A 23184-nucleotide genomic window follows, 5' to 3' on the forward strand; every position below is an offset into this window, starting at 1 on the left:
AGCTTGAATTAGGCTGCCCCGGTGCAAATTCTCATTCTAACATTAAATGGCAGTATCTGGGAAAGTCATATAACTTACTTGCCCCTCAGTTTCTTAAACTATACTAGGATAATTAATAGTACCTACCTTATAGGATTAAATCAATTTGTTTTTTGTTTTTTTTTTTGAGATGTAGTCTTGCTCTCTGTCGCTTCTGTGGCTGGGGTGCATGATCTCAGCTCACTGCAAGCTCCGGCCCTGGGTTCATGCCATTCTCTTTGCCTCAGTTTCCTGCTAGCTGGGACTACAGGCTCTCGGGCCACTGCCCAGCTAGTTTTTTGTATTTTTTATGTATTTTTAAGTATATAGAACAGTGCCTGGCACCTAATAAGTGATATAAAATGTTTTCAATGAAATAATAATAATAACTGACACCCAGGCAGCTGGATTAACCTAGAGGCACATCAGACTTCCTTACTATTTCAATGTTTCCCAGCAGACAGGATCGCAGGGTAAATTGATTCAGACTGCCACCAGATAAAAAGATAAGGATAGGACATTTGGTTTGTCAAAACCAAAAAAGGTGTTTTAATATTATTAGAAAAGTCTTTACATCCTACTAATCTCCTCAAGCAAAACTGAAAAGCAAAAAATGATTCATTTCTTTTGTCTAAAAATGGAAAATATGAGAACAATCAATCTCCTTTGTTAGTAGAGATATTTAACCTCAGGTTAGCTAACCTCTGCCACTCAGCAGGCTCCCCCAACCACCAATTATTGTCAATTCAGGAAGTGCAAACCAATTAACCTGAGCAAACAAGTATAAAAAGATAAGTCTCACAAAGGGAAAAACCATACAGTGTGCTCCCAAAATTATTCCCTTTGCAAACTGTAATCTTTATTGATTCTCTCATTCTCTTCTTCCTTAGTCAGGGTGGCTAATAAAAAGTTGACCATATATAATTTTTTCTATAAAGCTAAATGTTCCTGAAGGATGTGAGAAATAAAAGGAGCTAATATGACTACATTAAAATAGCAGTCAGAATAGTGTGCCATGGAAAGGGAATAAATTAAAAATGTTATGAGGAATGAAAAATAATTCAAGATTAAAACAAAAACCACTTACCCAACTAGAAGGGGAAAAAAATAACTACAATCAGAAACAGCTACCTAATTTGTGGGGACCAGTATAAAATGAACAGGCAGAGGTTCTTGTTCAAAACATATTTTAAAAAATAAGATGGTAAGAGCAGAGCACTAAACCAAGTGTGGGGTCCCTCTAAGCGTGTACCTGCATAGGTCCTGTGCCCATGAAGCCCACCTTGCTATGAAGACATGAGCTTATAAGTATTATAAACTGAGAAAAGATCAAGATAAGCACATAAATTCAGATGCAAGTCTAGAAACACTTAAGGCACGAGAAAGGGAAACATTGGAAGACCTGAAAAAAGGGGTTAGATTAGGTGAATGTCAGAGAATAGAGGAAGAAGACTAGGAAATAAAGATGAAAACGTGAACAGATAAGAAAGGCCAAAGTGAAAAGACAAACCTAAGTCAATTCCACCTGCAAAAGGCACAACAGTAAGGTGGGCCAAAAGAAGCAAGTCCATATTTGACCCTCCAAATCAAACAACAAACGTGTTGGTACCATGTGCCTTCATGCCAGGGAAATGATGATTCCAGCTACCAAGGAGCCTAATTAGAAGCAGTGGAAGAGGGACTGTGAAAAGGGCAATGACTAAGTGTTATATAAAAGTTCTTTCAAAGTCCTTTGAGTAGGAAAACATCTAAATGTGGGTCAACCTATTTTTTTCGAATAAAGAGAATGTCTGACAATTGAAACCATACTATCATAACTAGCTTTTCAAATGATAGAATAGATAGGGCACTTGAACACGAACAGACAAAATGATTCATTATGAAACACTGCTTTATGTTACACAAAAATCAGGAGTTAGATAGCTATTATATATGATGGTTAAAAAGGATTGCCAGCCACTATACGCAGCCAAGAAGAACAAAGAACACATTCGCCAAGCAGTTAGTTCATGTTTTTATTGCGAACAATAATCAAAATAATCAACTACTGGTTGAAGTGCAGGCTTCGATATTTTTTTTAAAATCCAGTGTACACATGTGTATCAAATGAGTTAGACGTTCAAATCTATTACCTTGAAAAATTACACTTGTATCCCAATCAAGCTGCAATTGCTCAACACATTTTTAGACCTGTTCTTTCTACTTGGATAATTTTTAATCTGCAAGTGTTTGGAGCTGTTTGGTTTTTTAAAAAATAAAAATCTGGAGAGTAAGCTGGATCAAAAATTATAAAATTAAGAAAGTGTTTTTCTTTGTGATTCAAAACAGTTCTGAAAGTAAGATTTAGAAATACAGAATTAACAAAACGTTTAAAAGTGAAGACAGGATTATGGAGTGAGTAGATAGACTATCTTGCTCAACAGTCTCATAAATATATAAGTCTAAGAAATCAGAGAAATTTGGAACTGTAAACAATCTTAAAGACTATATAAACTAGCTATAGCTTCCTATTAAATGGATGAAGAAACTGAGGCCCCCAATAGGCGGAGATTTGCCCGAGGCTATACACCTGGTTCAACGAGAGGGAGGACTAGAACACAGTTCACATTTTTTCTCATCCAGTAGTCTTTCCACACCACTGGGAACATCTGCCAAAACCATATGACCTTCTAGAAAGTCATTGAGAACCACAGGTATCATCTACAAACATGCTGAATCGTTACCATTTCTGAAAGGCAAGTCAGTCAGTCCTGGTTGTCATGGCAATAACTCTTCACACTCACAGCCTGATGATTACAAATGTAAAATGCAGCCGACCCAGACAGGGATAAACCTTATTAAAACAACGTTCTAAAAATGGCACCGCTTACCTGGTTTGCCCATTCTGAGTTGCAGAATCTTGACTGCAGTTGTCATGTAAGCTCAATTCAGTCCAGACATCTATATTCAATAGTATTGAGAGATATTCTTTGTCTTGGGACTTTAGAAGGGAAGGAAAACAAAAGTGGTTGAGCATAACAACCGACATTAAGAAACTAAAATTTAAAAGGTTACTGTACATGCATTAGCATAATTACACACAAAAAAACCCTATAAATAGTGATGTTCTTGTATTAAATCTACTCACTAGCAATTAGCGAAGCCTGGAGCCTCTTGCCTCTGTTTTCTTCTTTCTCTTAGTGTCCATTTGTTCCTGACAATGCTGTTCTTTTCCCATATGTGTGTTGTTGTGGCCAATTTTTTGTATGACGGCACTAATCCAGGTTCTGTGTCTACCATCACGCAGAATTCAAATTCAAAATAACAGAGTCTTAGTCCACTGTTTCCTAAGGAGATATTTTGCCCTCTACACTGCAATATGAAAAAAAAACAATGCCTATAACCAGCCATTAAACACGTGTTTTCTATTCTAACCTGAAAGTTTCATTCTGTTTCTACCCAGCTCCTCTCAGTGACAAGAGAAATTTTCAAGTCTAGTCCAGCCTAAAAACTGATCCCCCATAGAACAGAAGTGAGAATCCAATGAGACTCCTTAAGTAAATGCTGCAACCTAAGATGTAATCATGCAAACATTCCACAATACACATGAGTGATAGTTCAAAGATTTCAAACATTTATGCAATTCTGTGTCATGGAGTGGTTTTTACATACATTTTCTCTGGGCATGTCAGTGTCTAATATCTGGGTATGCCTGGTTTGTGTTCTATATCCCTCATCAGCACTCAGAAGAGAACAGTCGATTACTCTCTGAAATCCAAGTTTTTCAAAACATTCAGTATGGACAGGAGTGACATACTGTTACCTTTCCCAAGTAACCCTTTCCTACTCCTCCTTCACCTATTCAATGTGCCTTCTGAAACTTCAGATTTGTGACCAACAAACCTACTCATATTTTCATGTTTTCTTTAAATGACCCTTTGCACTGTGCTTATCTAAAATTCTTCTCTGCAGCTGTCTCAGGGACAGAAAAGGAGCCGGTGTTCTTTTTGACCCACATAGCTGCTTCTAAACAGTTTATTCCTCCAAAAGCTTTCAAAACCCACAGCTCCTCTGAAGCTACGCTATCTTGCTATGCCACCCACCTTCTTGTGCTCTCCTCTATGGACTTCATTCATGTGGCCCTCCCACTTATTGAAGACATTGCTGACTCCCTGCATTTCTTCTACCCCTACACCATTTATCATTCCTTCAGACTTCAGCAACCACGTAATGTCTCATCAGAAACCTTGGTTTACCAGTTCTTCTATTTCACCTCCATATAGTTCTCTTCCACTTTAGCCAACCTTTCCTGTTGTTACAACTGACACCTTGTAAATGTCAGTAAATGAGTCACCACCAAAATTTCCATTTGAAACCTACCACTTTGATCCTTCTCTTCTTCTAGCTCACTCTAGAATGTTCATTCATTCAACTTCACTCTAACCTTCATCCCTGGCCTCACTACTTTTTCATTCCCATCCTGTTCATTTTCCTTCTTATTCAAACTAGATGTCAAGATCCATGACTATAATCATTCTCTCAAAAACACCCTCAACTTCCTCGTCATATTTCATTCCCTTGTATTTAACTGGGAACCTTTTTTTGTTCTCTTCTTCTTCTCTACCTGCCACTCAGCAGCTGAATCTAAAAAATATCACACATTGGCTTCTTGGTTTCACCATAACTTCATGATAACAGACCTAAAATGATCAGACACCAATCCCCAGCAACGTTAAAATTTTTCTCAAGTAAGTTCCTTTTTCCCCTTCCAAGATGACCTTCCTTTCTCCTTAAACCTCCTCTCTATCCTCTCAGATGAGGATGTTGCCTCAGAGTCATTAAAAAAATAGAAACTACTAGATTAGAATTCCTTCATAGTGCAAATCAATTCTGCAAATGTTTTCTATTTGCAATTTTAAGTGTCTTTACACCTATCAAAAGAAATTGTTTCCACAGGTGCTTTTGCTCCAACCCTCTCACCTTCTCAAGAATTGCACAGCCTCAGCCATCTCCCCATGCCCTACCATCCACCCGTTCTCTCTGTGAGATCATTTCTACATATTTTTTCAGTATCTCCCATATATTTTTACATATATTTTTACTGTCTCCCACATATTTTCATGATCTTCCATCTTAAAAAAACAAAAACTCTCTTAACCTCATAGTCCCCAATCCAGCAAACACTTTCTTTTTCTCCTTCTTTCCTCAACAAAACTCCCTGAATGGATTGTCTACATCTGCTAGTTCTACTTTCTTATTTTCAAGTCACTTTTCAATCTATTACGGTTGCCAACAACCTTTTGTTGCCAAATCCATGACCACTTTTTTTGTTCTTATTACACGTATTTCTTCAGCAGCATCCTTGGGTGGTCACATTCATTCCTGCACTTTTAAATATCATCTATGATAACAAATTTCAAATTTATACCTAAATCAAAGTCCACACTTCACCACCACCTACTTGCAAACTCCTCTTGAATGTGTAATAGGCATCTCATAAGACAAAAACATAGCTCTTCCCCCAAGTCTTTCCCAACTCAGGAAACGGAACCACAGTCCACTGAATTATTCAAGCCAAAATCAACGACTCTTTCTTTCCCCATTCTTTCTAAGCCATCAACAAGTCCTACAGATCCAAAATGCATCTCAAGTCACTTCACTGCTCTCCATCTGTACAGTCACCATATTCCAGGCACGGTCTCTTTCCAGGACTCCTTCCACAGTCTCTGAATTGGTTTTCTGTTTCATATCACTCCCACAACACCAATTACTCATTCCCCATAAAATAGTCAGATATTTAAAAAGATAAGTTAGATTGCATTATCCCTTGCTTAAAATCCTTCAATGTTATCCTGCTTCTCTCAGAATAAAACCAAGTTTCTAACCATGGGTTTGTGCCCTATTCAACCTCACTCTGCACAACACTCCCCTCATTCACAATAGTGCAAGAACATGGTCTTCCTTCCTGTGTATTGTTTGAACACACCAAATTTTTTTCTTCCTCTAGGCCTTTGCATGTGCTGATCTTTCTATTTGAAATGCTTTCTCTACCTCCTCTCCTCTTACCCCCATTTCACTTGACTGACATTCTCATTCTCAACGTTTGGCAAAGACGTCACCTCCTCGGAGAAGTCTTCACTAACCTCCCTCTAGAGTAGCCTCCCACAGACATTGTCTATCTCATTATGTTTATTTTTCCTAAACTCTAATTACAGTCCATAGTCCATAGTTACCTTGTTTATATATGTGCTTACTTTTTCACTGTCTTGTCTTTCTTATTATACTTGAAGTCCACTGATGACAGGGACTCTGACTGTCTTGATCACTGATGAATCTTCTGCACCTAATGCATTAACACATTGTAGAAATTCACTAAAGACCTGCTGAATAAATGAAGAAATTTGTTTCTGGTACATTTTGCCTATAATATATACATTGAGGATATTTGAGAAATAATTGAAGATATGGCTTAAATTTTCCACATACTTCATTTTCAAAATTATGCATTGCCTTTGGTGTTAAAGTTTTAGTTTTAAAAATAGTTGTGTTCTTGTTTATTATTGGTTTGGTTTTTTAAATTTATTTTTAATAGACAAAAATTGTATACATTTATGGTGTACAACATGTTTTGAAATATGAATACATTGTGGAATGGCTAAACGTAGCTAATTAACATATGCTTACTTTTTTGTGGTGAGAACACTTCAATTCTACTCTTTTAGTGATTTTCAAGCATGCAGTATGTTATTAACTATAGTTGTAGTATTGTTAATAGCATCTTTATTTAGCCTGTTATTTGCTTGGAATATTTGGATGTTTTTACTGCCTAGATTCAAACAAGCATATGGTAATGAAAGCGGGTTACAACATATAAACATAATAATATTAACAGCTACCATTCTGAGAGCTTACTATATGCCAAGCACTGTTCTAAATCTCATGTATACTAAACTAAAGCATGATTATTATGCCTGCTTAATGGGTGAAGAAATCAGACACACCTTCTGATTTGAAGTGGTCACAAGTAAGGGAACATTTTATAATCCTCTTCATTAGGACTCAGTAGTATTAATTGTTGGGAATGACTAAAAAAACAATACAAGCATCTTTTTTGGGGGGATCACACATGCTGAAAAGGCTTTCCATAATCTTTCTTTGAAAAGATTTCTTACTGATATAATAAAACACATAGTATTTTCAAACCAATAAAACCAAATGCTTAAATCAAATATTTAAACATTCATTTATATGCATTTTACATCTCTCTGTAGAGTAAAAGAAAGCATCCTTTGACCAGAGGCTTTCCTCCCGTTTCCCCTGGGTCCAATATCATGCCAGGCCATTTCACAGATAATAGAGCTGGGATGGTCAGCAGCAGCTAATATAGTATTGATTAGTTTATGACACTACACATCGAATATCTACTCTAATAAATGATTCTCCTGACTCCCTCTGAGTCTCCAGCTGGAGAGAGTTGTAGCTGCCAGCGGAGCTGGAATTAGATGACCTCTTCATTGCCTTTCCTTTACATGGATACTGGAAAAGCAGGTTTCCATTTTCAAGAGTTACAATGGAGAATGTAGGCTATGATGAGAATAGAATCAAACTAAAGATTATTTATAAGTAATTACATTTTCTGCTTTGTTTCATGAAACATATACCGTATGTTTTCATATTAATGGATTTTTACATTTTGAAAGAAAAATTATTTGTATATGTTTAATCTCAAATGGTCTTAAAACTTGTGATTTTAAAAAATAAGCTTGAAGGGCTAATAAATTAACTCTATATCATAATATAAAATCATTTATAATGATTTTTATTATAAATGATTGTGAGGGGAAAGGAAGAATGAATTTTGAATATTTTTAACAGAGACTGTCAAAATGTATCTGGGTTCTGCAAAGGAGGGCTGGATCTTGGCAAAGGAGTAGCATATCAATAACCACACACCTCGTCCTAGAGCATGCCTCTTACCATCCTCAACCCTTATTCACATGTTCCTGAAGCATCACTGTATTGGCACTTCACATGCACCATTATAGGTCTTCTTAGCCCACCCACCCCACACTTCAGCCCCTGCTACAGCAACCAGTTCTCCACAGGCTCCTACCACCTTCCCAAAATGTAATCTGACAACTCGGCCCCTTGGCCTGTGCTTTTTATCCCAGGACTTTTCTGAATCTGATCATCACTCAGGTGTGCTCCACCTTGTAGGGAGCATAGTTAATGCCTATGGGGTTTCCATTGGCCATTGGGGAATGGAAGGTAATGGATAAATGCTTCCACTCTGGTCCCCAAGCTGGACAGTTCTGAAATACATTTAATTTTGATAGGCTCCTCGGATGATCCCAGGAAAATCCAGCTCCAGTCAACCCACAGCAGTAGCCAACTTGATAGCTCATCCTTATTTTGGCTTCCCTAGCTTTGCTATGCCCCTAGCCCTTCACCCCTGGCCCCTGCAATTAGTCCCCAAATAAACTTGCATGCAAGACTTGTCTTAAGCTCTGTTTTCAAAGGAAATCAGGCTAAGACATTTTCTTTCATGTAAAAAAATTTTAGGTTGGACAAAACATTATGTTATTCTACTGATAAGTTATTTTAAACATTTCAAATTTATAATTAATAAACATATTGTGAAGCAAAATGCACATTTTACATTTACTGGTCTCTTAAAATACAAAACTTTAAAGAAATTTCACACTTTCAGTGGTCAACACAGGAATGTTTTCTCAGAAACCAAATGGTTACCACAGTAGATGCAGAGTAGGTCCCTCAGATGCACAAACATATGCCGGTGCTCTCAGCGTCTAGGAGCCAATTTGTACATACCTGTCAAAATCGTGCTGCCTGAGGGCTTTTCTCTGAAGCTTCTGAAAGCCTGAACTGCCTGAGCAAATAGTAGGCCAGAAGTTTCTGGAATTAACCCCTCTGGAGCAACCTTCAACCAATGACTGATAGGAGTAAGGAATTTATACTCAGCTCAATAGATAGATGATAAGATAGGGAAATAGGTAGGTAGGTAGATAGATAGATAGATAGATAGATAGATAGATAGATAGATAGATAAATAGATGGACAATAGATAGATGATAGATAATAAATAGAAAATAGATTGAAAAATAGATGATAGGTAATAGAGATAGATTGATAGATAATAGATGATAGACAATATATTGCTAGATAATAGATGATACATAATAGATTGAAAGACAGATGATAAATGGATAATACATTAAATAGATGATACATGATAGATTTAAAGACAGATAATAGATAATAGATGATAGACAGATAGAAGATAGATGGCTAGATAATAGATAGATCAATGATAGATAGAGACATAGGTATATAGATGTATATATTTCTCATTCCCCAGGAGGGATAACTCTGAAGTGTGTATTCTACACCATTTCCCAATGTCTCCCTGGTATTAAGTGATAATGGCCATTAGTAGTAACTGGTTTGATGATGTACCTTCTATTGTCTGCCTTCCCTTTCCCATCTCACTTCCTTATTTCCCTTCTGGCGTTTCATACATTTCTCAAATAAATTATTTTGTACTAAGAGCCTGTCTGAAAGTCTGTTTCCATGGGCACCCAAATGGAAACAATTTTGTTGGTACCAAAATCTGTAAAGCATTGCCCCAGGTCATATACAACGAGAATATTCTTCTTTATAAAATAGGCTCTGCACTTTTACCCACTGGTGTCAACCAGTTTACATGAGATCTAAAAATGAGAAATCAGACACTAATTCACAAATGGATGTGTGAGAAGAAATTCAGTGTGTATATCTATTCTTAAAATATGTGTGCCTCAGTGCCTTTGAGGCTTAGGGTTAAGTTGGGGTAAGGTTTTTCATTGGTTTGGGTTTTTTGATTTTTGATGACTTAGTGGTAAATTTCATTCACGCACCTAACAAACTGCTTGTTTCAAAAATATTTTTACCAAAATAATGTGAACTCTGTTTTCTTCATTGTAGAATAAAGAATAGCTAAATTGATTTCAACTACTTTCTCAATCTTTTCATGATAGTCTCTTCAAATGGCAAACTGCTGTGTGAGGCATTTATTTTTAACATTCCAATATCATAGTGTGTTGCTTAAGATCTCAACCCTCACCCTCCTCCACAGACATATCATTTTTCTAAAAGATAAAATTTTATCAAGAAATTTGCCCAGAGGAAGGAGATGGAGGAGATAGCTCACCTAAGTTTATGCCTGCCCAAAGTGAAAAGACATATATAGTGTCCTCCTTGGATATTGTCACATTAAATTTGCTTTTAATGAGTTCCTTCTCATTGCCAGTATATAGACAGCATTATTCTTTGAAAGTCTTTCCATCTTCATCCGATGTCCACAGACTTCCCCCAATTCTAAGAATAAAGAGCCCACAGGAAGCAGCAAGAACAGGAAGGGAGAGATGCCAAAAGTGTAGGTCTTCCAAAAGATCTTATCCAATTCCAGTGATTTTATACAAACTTAGATGTTGAGATGGGGTGGAAAAATAAGATGAAAAAGTTACCATTACTCATTGGAGAGATGGGACTATCATATGGCTGCTTTGGGTATATCTCTAGGAGAGATATTTACAAATATTTTCTGGCCTCTTTCTATATATTAAGTATTGTACTAGCTCCTGAGAAATCAATATTAAATAATGTATATTTATTTAAGAAATTATTTCATAATTTACAGAAAAACCAAATCCCAGATTTCACTAGAGTATTATAAAAGTGGCCACTGAGGGCTTCATTTTGGTGCTACAAGAGCTCAAAGAGGCCTCTCAAGGAGCTTGGGGATTCAAGTGTATCCCCACCTTGCCTTTATGGAAAAATTCACTCTCCTGCCACCAATTCCTCAAAAACATAGCAATATAAGAGAGGGTTTTTTTCATTCTTTATCAACATAATTGATAACTGGAATTTATACAATGTGCTTGCAATATTGATAGAACATTTAACAAGAGAAAGTAGTATCAGATAATATAACCCCATTGCCCTTACTGGATATTCTTACCTTAAAGTGTGAAATTTGATTCATCTATCCTAGCAACAACTACTTTTTTGTACAGACTTAGCTACACAAGTATCTCAGAAATATTAGTGAGAATAGTGTCCTTTTATGTTCTGCTACTCCTCTGACCCTATTTCACTGAAATTCTGTTTAACTTCCTCTCTCCACCCCCACTCCCCCACTGGCTTGCAGTCTCTCCCTTTAATTCACAGGACTCTGAAGGCACAGAGGCTAAGCCGTGACGTTTCACAGACTCCCTGCCTGGTACTGTGGGGCCAATTTAGCACCATTGGATCACATCACTGACTACACCAGACACAGGCACCAGAGAGAAAGAAATGAATCTTCTATCTCATGATCTAGAGAGAGAGAGACACTTAAGATATGTGTTTTTTTCCACAGTGTGAGGACTGTGTCATAATGGAGGCATGTGAAAGATACCATAAGAGGAATGTGGCCCAGAAGCAGAGGGCAGAGAGGATGATGGACATTTCCTGCCAGAGGTGAGACACAAGCTGAGGCTTTAAAAAGGAATTGAAGTCAGCTGTGCATAGAAGGGGTGAGGGAATCAGTGATGCGCTGTGTTCCTTTCTTTCTGTAAAGGCTCCCCAAGAACATTATAGATGAAAGGTGACACAGAAATGGAACACAACTCAAGCAATGAAGGTCAGGACTCTATGCAATCCCATGAACCAAAGAGTTCGTGGGAACATTGTGAATAGCAGAGGTGAAAGTGAGCCCCACACCTGCTAGGACTGATAGTTCAAACAAATCTCTCTACTCAGCTCTACCTGGGTTTTACCACTTGCAGAAAAAGCAAAGGTCCTGAGAAGTTTATAAACCTCTTAAGAAATGAAGTTCCAGCTATCAACATAATTTACTAATTCCACAAAGGTCAGCAAGAGAGACTTTATACAAATACAGTATTCAGCATTTTACCTTATTAAAAACTAAAAGGCAGCCTGCTATGCATAAATAGGCTTAGTTTACCCACAATTAAGGGAGGAACTTGATCCACAGATATGTACACATATTTGAGAGGACATTGAAGTGCTTGGTAATTTTTAAAATGTACATAACACTATATATCACCGTCTTGTGTTTTATATACTTGTGCAAGTTAGCAACAAAATCCGTCCCCCTTTGTCATAGTCAAGCCAACAGAAAGTACAGAGGGCCCCTGGATCCTCTGATAATTGAGTTATGATTTTTTTACTTTACAGTGGTGCAAAAGTGATTCACATTCAATAGAAACTGTACTTCCAATTTTGGATTTTGATCTTTTCCAGGGCTAGCAATATGTGATGCAATACTCTCTGGCAATTCTGGGCCAAATCATCTAACACAAAGCCTATTTTATAATAAAGTGTTAAATATGTCATGTAATTTATTAAATACTGTACAATACGGGTTCTGAGCACATTGACAGAATTCTAGGGTAAGCTACAATATTCAGTAGATTAGTGTATTAAATGCATTTGCAACTTACGATATTTTCAACATGTGATAGGTTTATTGGGACTTAAACCCATAATAAGTCAAGGAGCTTCTGTATAAAGACAGACAGCTTTGTCTTCTGAGTGAAAACCAGACATACAAAAACCAAATTACAGAAAAGGTAATATGCTTCACCCTCTTCATGGACAAAAATTGGACTTTAATCAACATACTTTCTTACTGAAAACAATTGACAGTAACTTGCTGCAGAGCGACATTTCAGCCAACAATAGATCACATATATGACAGTGGTTCCACAAGACTATAATGAGGCTGACTAGAGAGACGATGAATGGGGTAAGTTATTGGTGATCTTTGGAGGAGTTAGTTTGAGAAACACAGCACCATCAATTGCCAGATTGCAATGGGCTAAGTGGTGGTGAGGAAGCCAAAGCTGGAAATGTAACTCATCCTTTGCAGCAGTTCATGCACCTATGATTCTTGTGGAACATATGTAGCAGTATCCTTGACTATGGAACCTAAGTTGAACAATATGTAAATTCCCCTGCAAACAGAAGTTGTGTTATAGCAATAGATCAGCAAAAAATCTAAGTCAGTCTGGGGGGTGTATTAGGCCATTCTTGCATTGCTATACAGAAATACCTGAGACTGGGTAATTTATAAAGAAAAGAGGTTTAATTGGCTTGTGGTTCTACAGGCTGTACAGGAAGCATGATGCCGGCATCAGTTCAGCTTCTGGGGAGACCTCAGGAAACTTACAATCATGGTGGAAGACAAATGGGGAGCAGACACATCACATGGCCAGAGAAGAAGCAAGAGAGGGAGAGGAGAGGTACCACACACTTTTAAATGACCAGATCTCACTCACTATCATGAGGACAGCACCAAGGGGATGGTACTAAGCCATTCATGAGAAATTCACCCCCATGAGCCAATCACTTCCAACCAGGCCACGCCTTCAATAATGGGTATTAAAATACAACATGAAATTTGGGTGGGGACACAGATCCAATCCATATCAGGGGAAGTTCCTTTCTTATTATAATTATCAAATTCTGCCTTATATTAACTTATATGTGAGCCAATCTTTTGCCTCTTCTCTCTCCTCCTTGAGGAAACTTAGGACATTGGCTGCATCTATTAAAATGTCTTCTTCAGACTAGAAACAACAAAGTAAAAAGTCAAAATTAAATTGAATAAGTAATTTCTACAATGTAAACATATATAGTGACCTAATTGAGTGAATGGCATAGAGCTGTCAAGTGTGATGCTAGAAAATTCCATCAGCTGACCTTGAACCACCTTTAATTTGATCTCTGGTCTCCACAGTGAGTTATCCTTGTAGACACATACTCTCTTAATAGCAAGGACACTATTTTTCTGAGAGCATGTGTGCAACAAATTTACCTTCTGTTATTAAAGCCTTACTACTCTTTGTCTTTCTGGCCTACTAATGGCCTTAGTAACATGATGCATTTATAATTTTTTATTAGATTTGAATCCAGGTGGCCTATATGTATGACATACAATTAAACTTTATTAGTTTTGATAATACTGATTCAGAACTTCCCCTATTCAGGTGTACAACTGAACTTACCTTTCTGTTCTTCAGCAGAAAAGATTTTTATAATTAATTCAAACTCTGATCTAGATGACAATGTGTTTCTTTAAATAAATTAATTAAAAGAATAGAAAACTTTTCAAATTGTCAATCTCTTTTCACCTTTAAAATAAGCAAAGTGATTGGGTTTCAGTTAAAATGCAGATTCCTGCATTCCACTCCAAACCTATTGAATTGGAATCAGAATTTTAAATCTATACATGTAAAAATCTCCCTAGTAAATATCCCTAATTAACCTTATGATTAATCATGATGAGACCACTGTACTAAATTGTATTTAAAGATTACATATTAGTCAATTTAGCCTAAGTTATGCTGTGGCAACAAATTACTCCAAAGTCTCAGTAATTTGCAGGGAAAAAAAGTTTATTTCTTATTCATTTAATACATGTATTCTTATTCTTAATACATGTACATTATAGTTCAACTAAGGCTCTGCTCCAGGTCTATCATTTTCACTCCAGAGCCCAGGCTGACAGTGTAGCTTCACTTAGAACTTTCCTGCCTTAACCAGAGGAAAAAAATAATACAGAAAATCATGAGCTGTCACATGGCCACTCCTGAACTCAACAGAGTAGGCCTGTATAATCTTCTTTCAGGGAGAGGAAATGAGTAATTGTCTACCACTGGTGCCTCCAACTCTAAAAGTTAAACAATAACATTAATGGCTTCCATGTAGATATTAAAAGTGATATTGATAACAGTTTTTCTTTTTAACGTCTTTATTGAGCTATAATTGATATACAAATAATTGTACATATTTAATGAATACAATCTGATGGCTTTGGATATATGCGTACATATGTGAGACCATCACTACCACAATCAAAGTAATAAACACATTCATCACCCCCAAAACTTTCCTCATGCCACCTTGTAGGTGTTTGTTTGCTATGTTTTGCTTTATGGTAAAAAATACAACATGAGATCTACCCTCTTAACAAAATGTTTAACCGTTGATATGGTTTGGCTGTGTCCCCACCCAAATCTCATCTTGTAGTTTCCATAATCCCCAGGTGTCCTAGGAGGGAGCCAATGGGAGGTAATTTAATCATGGGGGAGGTTACCCTTATGCTGTTCTTATGATAGTGAATGAGTTCTCATGAGATTTGACGGTTTTCTAAGGGGTTTTTCCCTCTTTTGCTCAGCACTTCTTGTTGCCATCATGTGAAGAAGAACATGTTTGCTCCCTCCTCCATCATAATTTGTAAGTTTCCTGGGCCCTTCCCAACCCTATGGAACTTTGTTTCAATTAAATCTCTTTCCTTCCTTGCAGCATGATAACAGACTAATACAGCAAATTGGTACCAGAAGTGGGGTGCTACTGAAAAGATAACCAGAAATGTAAAAGCGACTTTGGAACCAGGTAACAGGCAGAGACTGGAACACTTTAGGGAGCTCAGAAGAAGATAAGAAAATGTGGGAATGCTTGGAACTTCCGAGAGACTTGGAGGGCTCAGAAGACAGGAAGATGTGGGAAAGTTTGGAACTTCCTAGAGACTTGTTGAATGGCTTTGACAAAAATGCTGATAGTGATATGGACAATAAAGCCCAGGCTAAGGTGGTCTCAGATGGAAATGAGGAACTTGGAAACTGGAGTAAATGTCACTCCTGCTATACAAAGAGACTGGTGGATTTTGCCCTTGCCCTAGTGGTCTCTGAAACTTTGAACTTGAGGGACATGTTTTAGGGTATCTGGCAGAAGAAATTTCTAAGTGGAAAAGCATTCAAGAGGAAACAGAGCATAAAAGTTTGAAAAATTTGTAGCCTGAAGATGAGGTAGAAAATAAAAACCCATTTTCCAAGGAGAAATTCAAGTCAGCAGCAGAAATTTGCATAAGTTACAAGGAGCCAAATGCTAATTGCCAAGAAAATGGGGAAAATGTCTCCAGGGCATGTCAGAGACCTTCACAACAGGGCATGTCAAAACCTTCACAGGCCCAGAGGTCTAGGAGGGTAAAATGGTTTCCTGTGCCGGGTCCAGGACCCCCGTGCTATGTACAGCCTCAGACTTGGTGCCCTGCATCTCAGACACTCCAGCTTTGACTACAAGGAGTCAGCATACAGCTCAGGCCATATCTTGAGAGTGCAGGCCCCAAGCCCTGGCAGCTTACATGTGGTGTTGGGCCTGCAGGTGCACAGACATCAAGAATTGAGGTCTGGGAACCTCTGCCTAGATTTCAGAGGATGTATGGAAACACTTGGATGTCCAGGCAAAGGTATGCTGCAAGGGCAGAGCTCTCATGGAGAACCTCTTCTAGGGCAGTGCAGAAGGAAAATGTGGGGTGGGAGCCCCCACATACGGGGCACTGCCTAGTGGAGCTATGAGAAGAGGGATACCATCCTCCAGACCCCAGAATGTTAGATCAACCCACAGCTAGCACCATGCACCTGGAAAAGTCACAGACACTCAATGGCAGCCCATGAAAGCAGCTAGGAAGGGGGCTGTACCCTACAAAGCCACAGGGTTGGAGCAGCCCAAGACTATGGGAACCCACTTCTTGCATCAGTGTAACCTGGATGTGAGACATGGAATCAAAGGAGATCATTTTGGAACTTTAAGATTTGAGTGTCCCACTGGATTTCAGACTTGCATGGGGCCTGTCATCTCTTTATTTTGGCCAATTTCTCCCATTTGGAAAGGCTGTATTTACCCAATGCCTATACTCCCACTGTATCTAGGAAGTAACTAACTTGTTTTGATTTTACAGGCTCATAGACAGAAGGGACTTGCTTTGTCTCAGACGAGACTTTGGACTGTGGACTTCTGATTTAATGCTGAAATAAGATTTGGGGGGACTGTTGGAAAGGCATAATTGGTTTTGAAATGTGAGGACATGAGATTTGGAGGGGACCGGGGTGGAATGATATGGTTTGGCTGTGTCCCCACCCAAATCTCATCTTGAATTGTAGTTCCCATAATTCCTACGTGTCCTGGAAGGGACCCAGTGGGAGGTAATTGAATAATGGGGGTGGTTACCCTCATGCTGTTCTTGTGATAGTGAGTGAGTTCTCATGAGATCTGATAGTTTTATAAGGGGCTTTTCCCACTTTTGCTCAGCACTTCTGCTTGCTGTTGCCATGTGAAGAAGGATGTGTTTGCTTCCCCTTCTACCATGATTGTAAGTTTCCTGGGGCCTCCCAAGCCCTGTGGAACTGTGAGCCAATTAAACCTCGTGCCTTCATAAATTACCCTGTCTTGAGTATATCCTTATAACAGCATGAGAACAGACTAGTACACGTATACAATACAGTATTTTTAAATATAAGCACTGATAACCTATAGGTCACATTTGACAGGCTTCCAAATTAACCAGCTGGGGGAGGTCTTATGATTCATGGCTTACATCCCATCACTGAGTAAATAATCTTATTGTGAATCCCTCAAATTGTTGATGTACTGATTAATATGTAACCTACTGACACTGAAAAGGACAGTCATTTATTTCTGAACCATGAAGTTTTGTTCATTTGTTTCTGAATCATGAAGTTTTAATGATTGTCTTGCAAGTACACATTTTAGCCTATATGTTGCATATGTATTCTACCCTCCAAAGAAAAAGGACAGCTCTGGTATGAGGAGCCCCCCTCACTTCTCCTAAACTTTCTTATAAAAGCCTTCCAATGTGTAACAGACTGTGAAACACACCTAACTTTGTGGGTGTGTCTATTCCCAGGCCAGGCTTCCAATAAACTTTTGTCAAATTATTTCTGCTTTAACAACCTTTATATTTTGGTCAACAGCACTATGTTGTACAGCAGACCTCTGGAACTTATTCGTCTTACATAATCAAAATTTTAGTGATTCCTATAATAGTTTGTTAACCTTGATTCTTAAGTTGGGCTCCTCTAAAAGCAGATGCTTAGATAAGGACTTAGAGGCAGATAGACAATTTGGAAGGTAAACTCAGAAAGACAGGTAAGAAAGTTAGGAAAGTGAGACAAGGAAGGTAGAAAAATGAATAAAAAGCAAGAGGAGCTCAATCTAGCTGGAGATTCTCTGAGAAACCCTAGAGCCAAACTTCAGGACCCCAGGACCCTATCACTACAAGAGAGGGAAGCTACAGCATGTGTCCACCACTGCCACCCCTACAGATTAAGGATTGCCTCCCAGGGATTAGCTCCCTCAAACTTTCTGGTTTATCTTTTACAGCTGAGCAAGCTCTAGTACCAATGAGAAAGCCCTCAGGTACGGAAAGGGAAATTGCAGTTGCTTAAGGTGGGAATCTGTCAGTGGGCTGAGACTGTACATGGGTATAATAAAAATCAGGGAATCCACAGGATATGGGAGGTGCATCAACAACGTTTGTCACACCCAGTTCCAAATTGACCTTTATTTGCTTTTGAATATTTTGTTATCACACATTTCAGGTCAATCTGACCTGTCCCACAGTTAGTCCAAATCATTTTTTTTCTCATTTTCTTTCTCTATTCACTATTAGTACTTAATATTGCCTTAGGTTTCACCTCAAGCATCAACTCAAATTAAATGTGAGTGTATACCTGAGATATGTGTCGAGAAAAACCTGAGGTCAGGTTTGGTGCACAGTGACCAATTAAGTATGTCTTTCATGGACAGAGGACAAAGAATATGGTTAGATTTGCCACATATCTGTTATCCTTTGAGTGCAGTAATGGGAAAAAAGGTCTGTGCTAAGTAAACATTCCTGATTGTGACTTGAAGCATTGCAATAATTATTTAGATTGCTCAGACAGAGAAGCAGTTTCAGAAATAATTACCTATGAATTTAATTATACACATTTAAACAACATGTGAGGGTGTAGGAAGTAAGCATGTAACTCATGGGTACAGAAAAATCCTAATATGAAGAAAAGATGCTCTCATATCCCTAAGGATAGAACTAGTATCACATCATTTCTCTATAAAAAAGATATACAAATAATTTCACAAATAAGTGATCCTATGTTAGGAGACAGAAATCTAAGAAGAAATGCCAAAAAAAAAACAACTGAGTTTTGCCTTGTTATTTCTCCCACACAATAGTAATGGGAGACTTTAACAACCCCACTGTCAATATTAAACAGATCAACAAGACAGAAGGTTACCAAGGATATCCAGGACTTGAACTCAGCTCTGCACCAAGCGGACCTAATAGACATCTACAGAACTCTCCACCCCAAATCAACAGAATATACATTCTTCTCAGCACCACATAGCACTTATTCCAAAATTGACCACATAGTTGGAAGTAAAGCACTCCTCAGCAAATGTAAAAGAACAGAAATAACAACAAACTGTCTCTCAGACCACAGTGTAATCAAATTAGAACTCAGGATTAAGAAATTAATCAAAGCCACACAACTACATGGAAACTGAACAACCTGCTCCTGAATAACTACTGGGTAAATAACGAAATGAAGGCAGAAATAAATATGTTCTTTGAAACCAATGAGAACAAAAATACAACGTACCAGAGTCTCTGGGACACATTTAAAACAGTGTGCAGAGAGAAATTTATAGCACTAAATGCCCACAAGAGAAAGCTGGAAAGATCTAAAATTGACACCCTAACATCACAATTAAAAGAACTAGAGAAGCAAGAGCAAACACATTCAAAAGTTAGCAGAAGGCAAGAAATAACTAAGATCAGAGCAGAACTGAAGGAGATAGAGACACAAAAAACCCTCCAAAGAATCAATGAATCCAGGAGCTGTTTTTTTGAAAAGATCAACAAAATTGATAGACTGCTAGCAAGACTAATAAAGAAGAAAAGAGAAAAGAATCTAAAAATAGATGCAATAAAAAGTGATAAAAGGGATATCACCAACGATCCCACAGAAATACAAACTACCATCAGAGAATACTATAAACACCTCTACGCAAAAACTAGAAAATCTAGAAGAAATGGATAAATTCCTGGACACATATACCCTCCCAAGACTAAACTAGGAAGAAGTTGAGTCTCTGAATAGACCAGTAACAAGCTCTGAAATTGAGGCAATAATTAATAGCCTACCAACCAAAAAAAGTCCAGGACCAGACAGAATCACAGTTGAATTCTACCAGAGGTACAAAGAGGAGCTGGTACCATTCCTTCTGAAACTATTCCAATCAATAGAAAAAGAGGGAATCCTCCCTAACTCATTTTATGAGGCCAGCATCATCTTGATACCAAAGCCTGGCAGAGACACAACAAAAAAAAAGAGAGAGAGAATTTTAGACCAATATCCCTGATGAACATCAGTGCAAAAATCCTCAATAAAATACTGGCAAACCGAATCCAGCATCACATCAAAAAGCTTATCCACCATGATCAAGTTGGCTTCATCCCTGTGATGCAAGGCTGGTTTGACATACACAAATCAATAAACATGATCCATCACATAAATGGAACCAATGACAAAAACCACATGATTATCTCAATAGATGCAGAAAAGGCTTTTGACAAAATTCAACAGCTTTTCATGCTAAAAATTCTCAATAAACTAGGTATTGATGGAATGAATCTCAAAGTAATAAGAGCTATTTATGACAAACCCACAGCCAATATCATACTGAATGGGCAAAAACTGGAAGCATTCCCTTTGAAAACTGGCACCAGACAGGGATGCCCTCTGTCACCACTCCTATGCCTTGTTATTTCTCACTCCAAAACTCCTTATTGGGACCCTGCTTTCCTTATTTCCATGAATTGCAAGCCAATAGCAGAAGAGTGGACACCCACTCACCTCTTCCTCCATGAACTTTACAAGAAGAGGTGCACGCTGGCAAAGCCTCACTCTTTATTTGATAAAAGGTGACTTTTGCAGCTTTCCAGGCTTAGATGTTTCTATCTCCAGTTTGGACTTCAGCTTCATTAACTGAATTTGCACTCAAGCTGGTGTATAGATTCTGAGTCCAGCTGTAACTGATTTCAGATAGTTAAGTTTGTGTGCCCTGGTCTGACCCTTCCTAGGCCACATTCTATTTATGGCCTCCACCTGTTACCACCCTTCTTCCTTCCATCCCCAGTGTTGCTGCCTTGTGCACACCTGACATTCCCTGACCCTCAGTCAGCTTATCACAACAATTAGACCAAATAGCCAACCTCTCAGAGAAAAACCAATGGAAGTGTCCTGCCCTCTTTCAGGGAGAAAGGCATCTTTTACTCCCTGGTCAAAATTCAGCAGCAGAGTGCAAATAAGAACATTTTCTTTTTTTCCACAGGAAATGAAAACCTTAAAAAGTTGTAGCCCCTCAGTGCTTTCACAGATGATAAGGTTTATGATCCAGCCACCATTTAGCCAAAAGCAACTTTTTAAAAGGCTTAGGATATTTGATAGAGTGAGCTTAGAAGTGTATTTCAGCTCTTGCCAGTGACATTTAGATATGTAAACGTCCCTGCTTCTCTATAAGAGGATCTCACATGAATATGAAAGTGATGCTGATTAGATAGTAGCCAAGGGCCTGTGCTCTGGAGTCAGAGCTCCCCTACCGTGTGACCTTGACCGATCTACTCTACCTCTCAACACATCAGTGTCTTCGTTGGATAAATGGAAAGGGGAATATCAACTTCAGAGTGGTTGTGAAAATTATATCTATAAATAAGAATATGCAGGGATATGGTTTGGGTACATTTGCCTTCACGGGAAAAACAAAAATATTTATAATGATCAAACAAAGGATGAAGAAAGGATTTTAGATATTAAATGAATAGAAGTGCTTCTTAGTCATTGTGGTAGTTTTAAAATATGGCCCCCAAATTCTTTGGTATTCTTCTGATACGGGTTGGCTCTGTGTCCCCAGCCAAATCTCATCTCGACTTGTAATTCTGTGTTGAGGGAAGGTAGTGATTGGATTATGGGGATGATTTTCCCCAAGGTGTTCTCACCAGAGAACTCTCTCTTGCCTGCAGCCATGTAAGATTCCCCTTCTGCCATGATTGTAAATTTTCTGAGGCCTCCCTAGTCATATGGAACTGTGAGTCTATTAAACTCCTTCCTTTGTAAATTACCCAGTCTCAGGCAGTTCTTTACAGCAGTGTGAAAACGGACTAACACATCCTCCCATTAAGAATTCTGTGCAGTCTGAGTTTGAGACCAGCCCAGGCAAATTAGGGACACCCCATCTCTACCAAAAAAAAAAAAAAAAAAAAAGGGCAGGCATGGTTGCATGCATTTGTAGCCCCAGCTACTTAAGAGGCTGAGGTAGGAGATAGCTTGAGCCTGGGAGATCAAGGCTGCAATGAACCTTGATCATGCCACTGCATTCCAGCCTGGGTTATAGGGTGAGACCCGATCTCAAAAAATAAAAAAGTTGGCTGGACACAGTGGCTTATGCCTGTAATCCCAGCACTTTGGGAAGCCAAGGCAGGCGGATCACAAGGTCAGGAGTTTGAGACCATCCTGGCCAACATGGTGAAACGCTGTCTCTACTAAAAATACAAAAATTAGCTGGGCATGGTGGCACATGCCTATAATCCCAGCTACTCGGGAGGCTGAGGCAGGAGAATAAAAAATTTTAAAAAAGAAAAAAAAAGAAATGGTGGTCTATGTCCTGTCCCTTAATGATGGGTAGACTTGAAACCACCTAAACTATACAGTCGGGTAGAAATGATGTTTTTGTGACTTCTGAGGCCGGGTCATGAAAGGCCATGCTGCTTCTGTGTGGTTCCCTTGAATTACTCACTTCGATGGCTCCCTTTAGAGACACTCCTTCTCAGAACCCAAGCCCCTGCTGCAGAAGCTAGAGCCACATGGAGAGTGACCAGGTGTCCTGGTCAACAGTCTCAGCTGAGCACAGGTTTCAAGTCTTTCCAGCCCACACATGTGAGTAAAGGACTCCCCACATGGTTCCAGCCACAGCCATTTTAGGTATTTTCCAGTTGAGACCCCAGATATTGTGGAGCAGATAAAAGTCACCCACTGTGCCTTATTCAAATTCTTGCTCTTAAAATCCATAAGCATAATAAGATGGTTTTTGTCTTTACTACTGTGTTTGGCTTGATTTATAACACAGCAATACATAACCAGAGCAACAGCACAGCAAAATAATAGAAACAGTCCAAAGGAAACGGGAGATTGGTCTCATGCATATTGAATAGCTTGAACCTAAGGACAGATAACATTAAAACAATTCAACTGTTAACAT

The 23184-nt window shown here is 38.4% G+C and overlaps 1 long non-coding RNA gene across 2 annotated transcripts in view; it reads right to left on the minus strand.

Annotated features, from left to right (window-relative positions):
- Positions 1 to 340: 340 nt before the first annotated feature.
- LOC110741621 overlaps positions 341 to 23184 on the minus strand; it is a 31169-nt gene continuing 8325 nt past the window's right edge. Inside the window, exons 2-4 of one of the 2 annotated variants that reach the window (XR_002518135.2) lie at positions 6252 to 6377; positions 3146 to 3369; positions 341 to 2998 (exon numbers count right to left, since the gene is read on the minus strand). This is a non-coding gene — a long non-coding RNA (uncharacterized LOC110741621). Of the gene's footprint in view, positions 2999 to 3145; positions 6378 to 23184 lie in introns of both variants that reach the window. The other variant, XR_002518134.2, reaches the window with a different exon arrangement.

This window comes from Papio anubis, chromosome 1, assembly GCF_008728515.1.
Source record: "Papio anubis isolate 15944 chromosome 1, Panubis1.0, whole genome shotgun sequence".
Classification (NCBI taxonomy): Eukaryota; Metazoa; Chordata; class Mammalia; order Primates; family Cercopithecidae; genus Papio; species Papio anubis.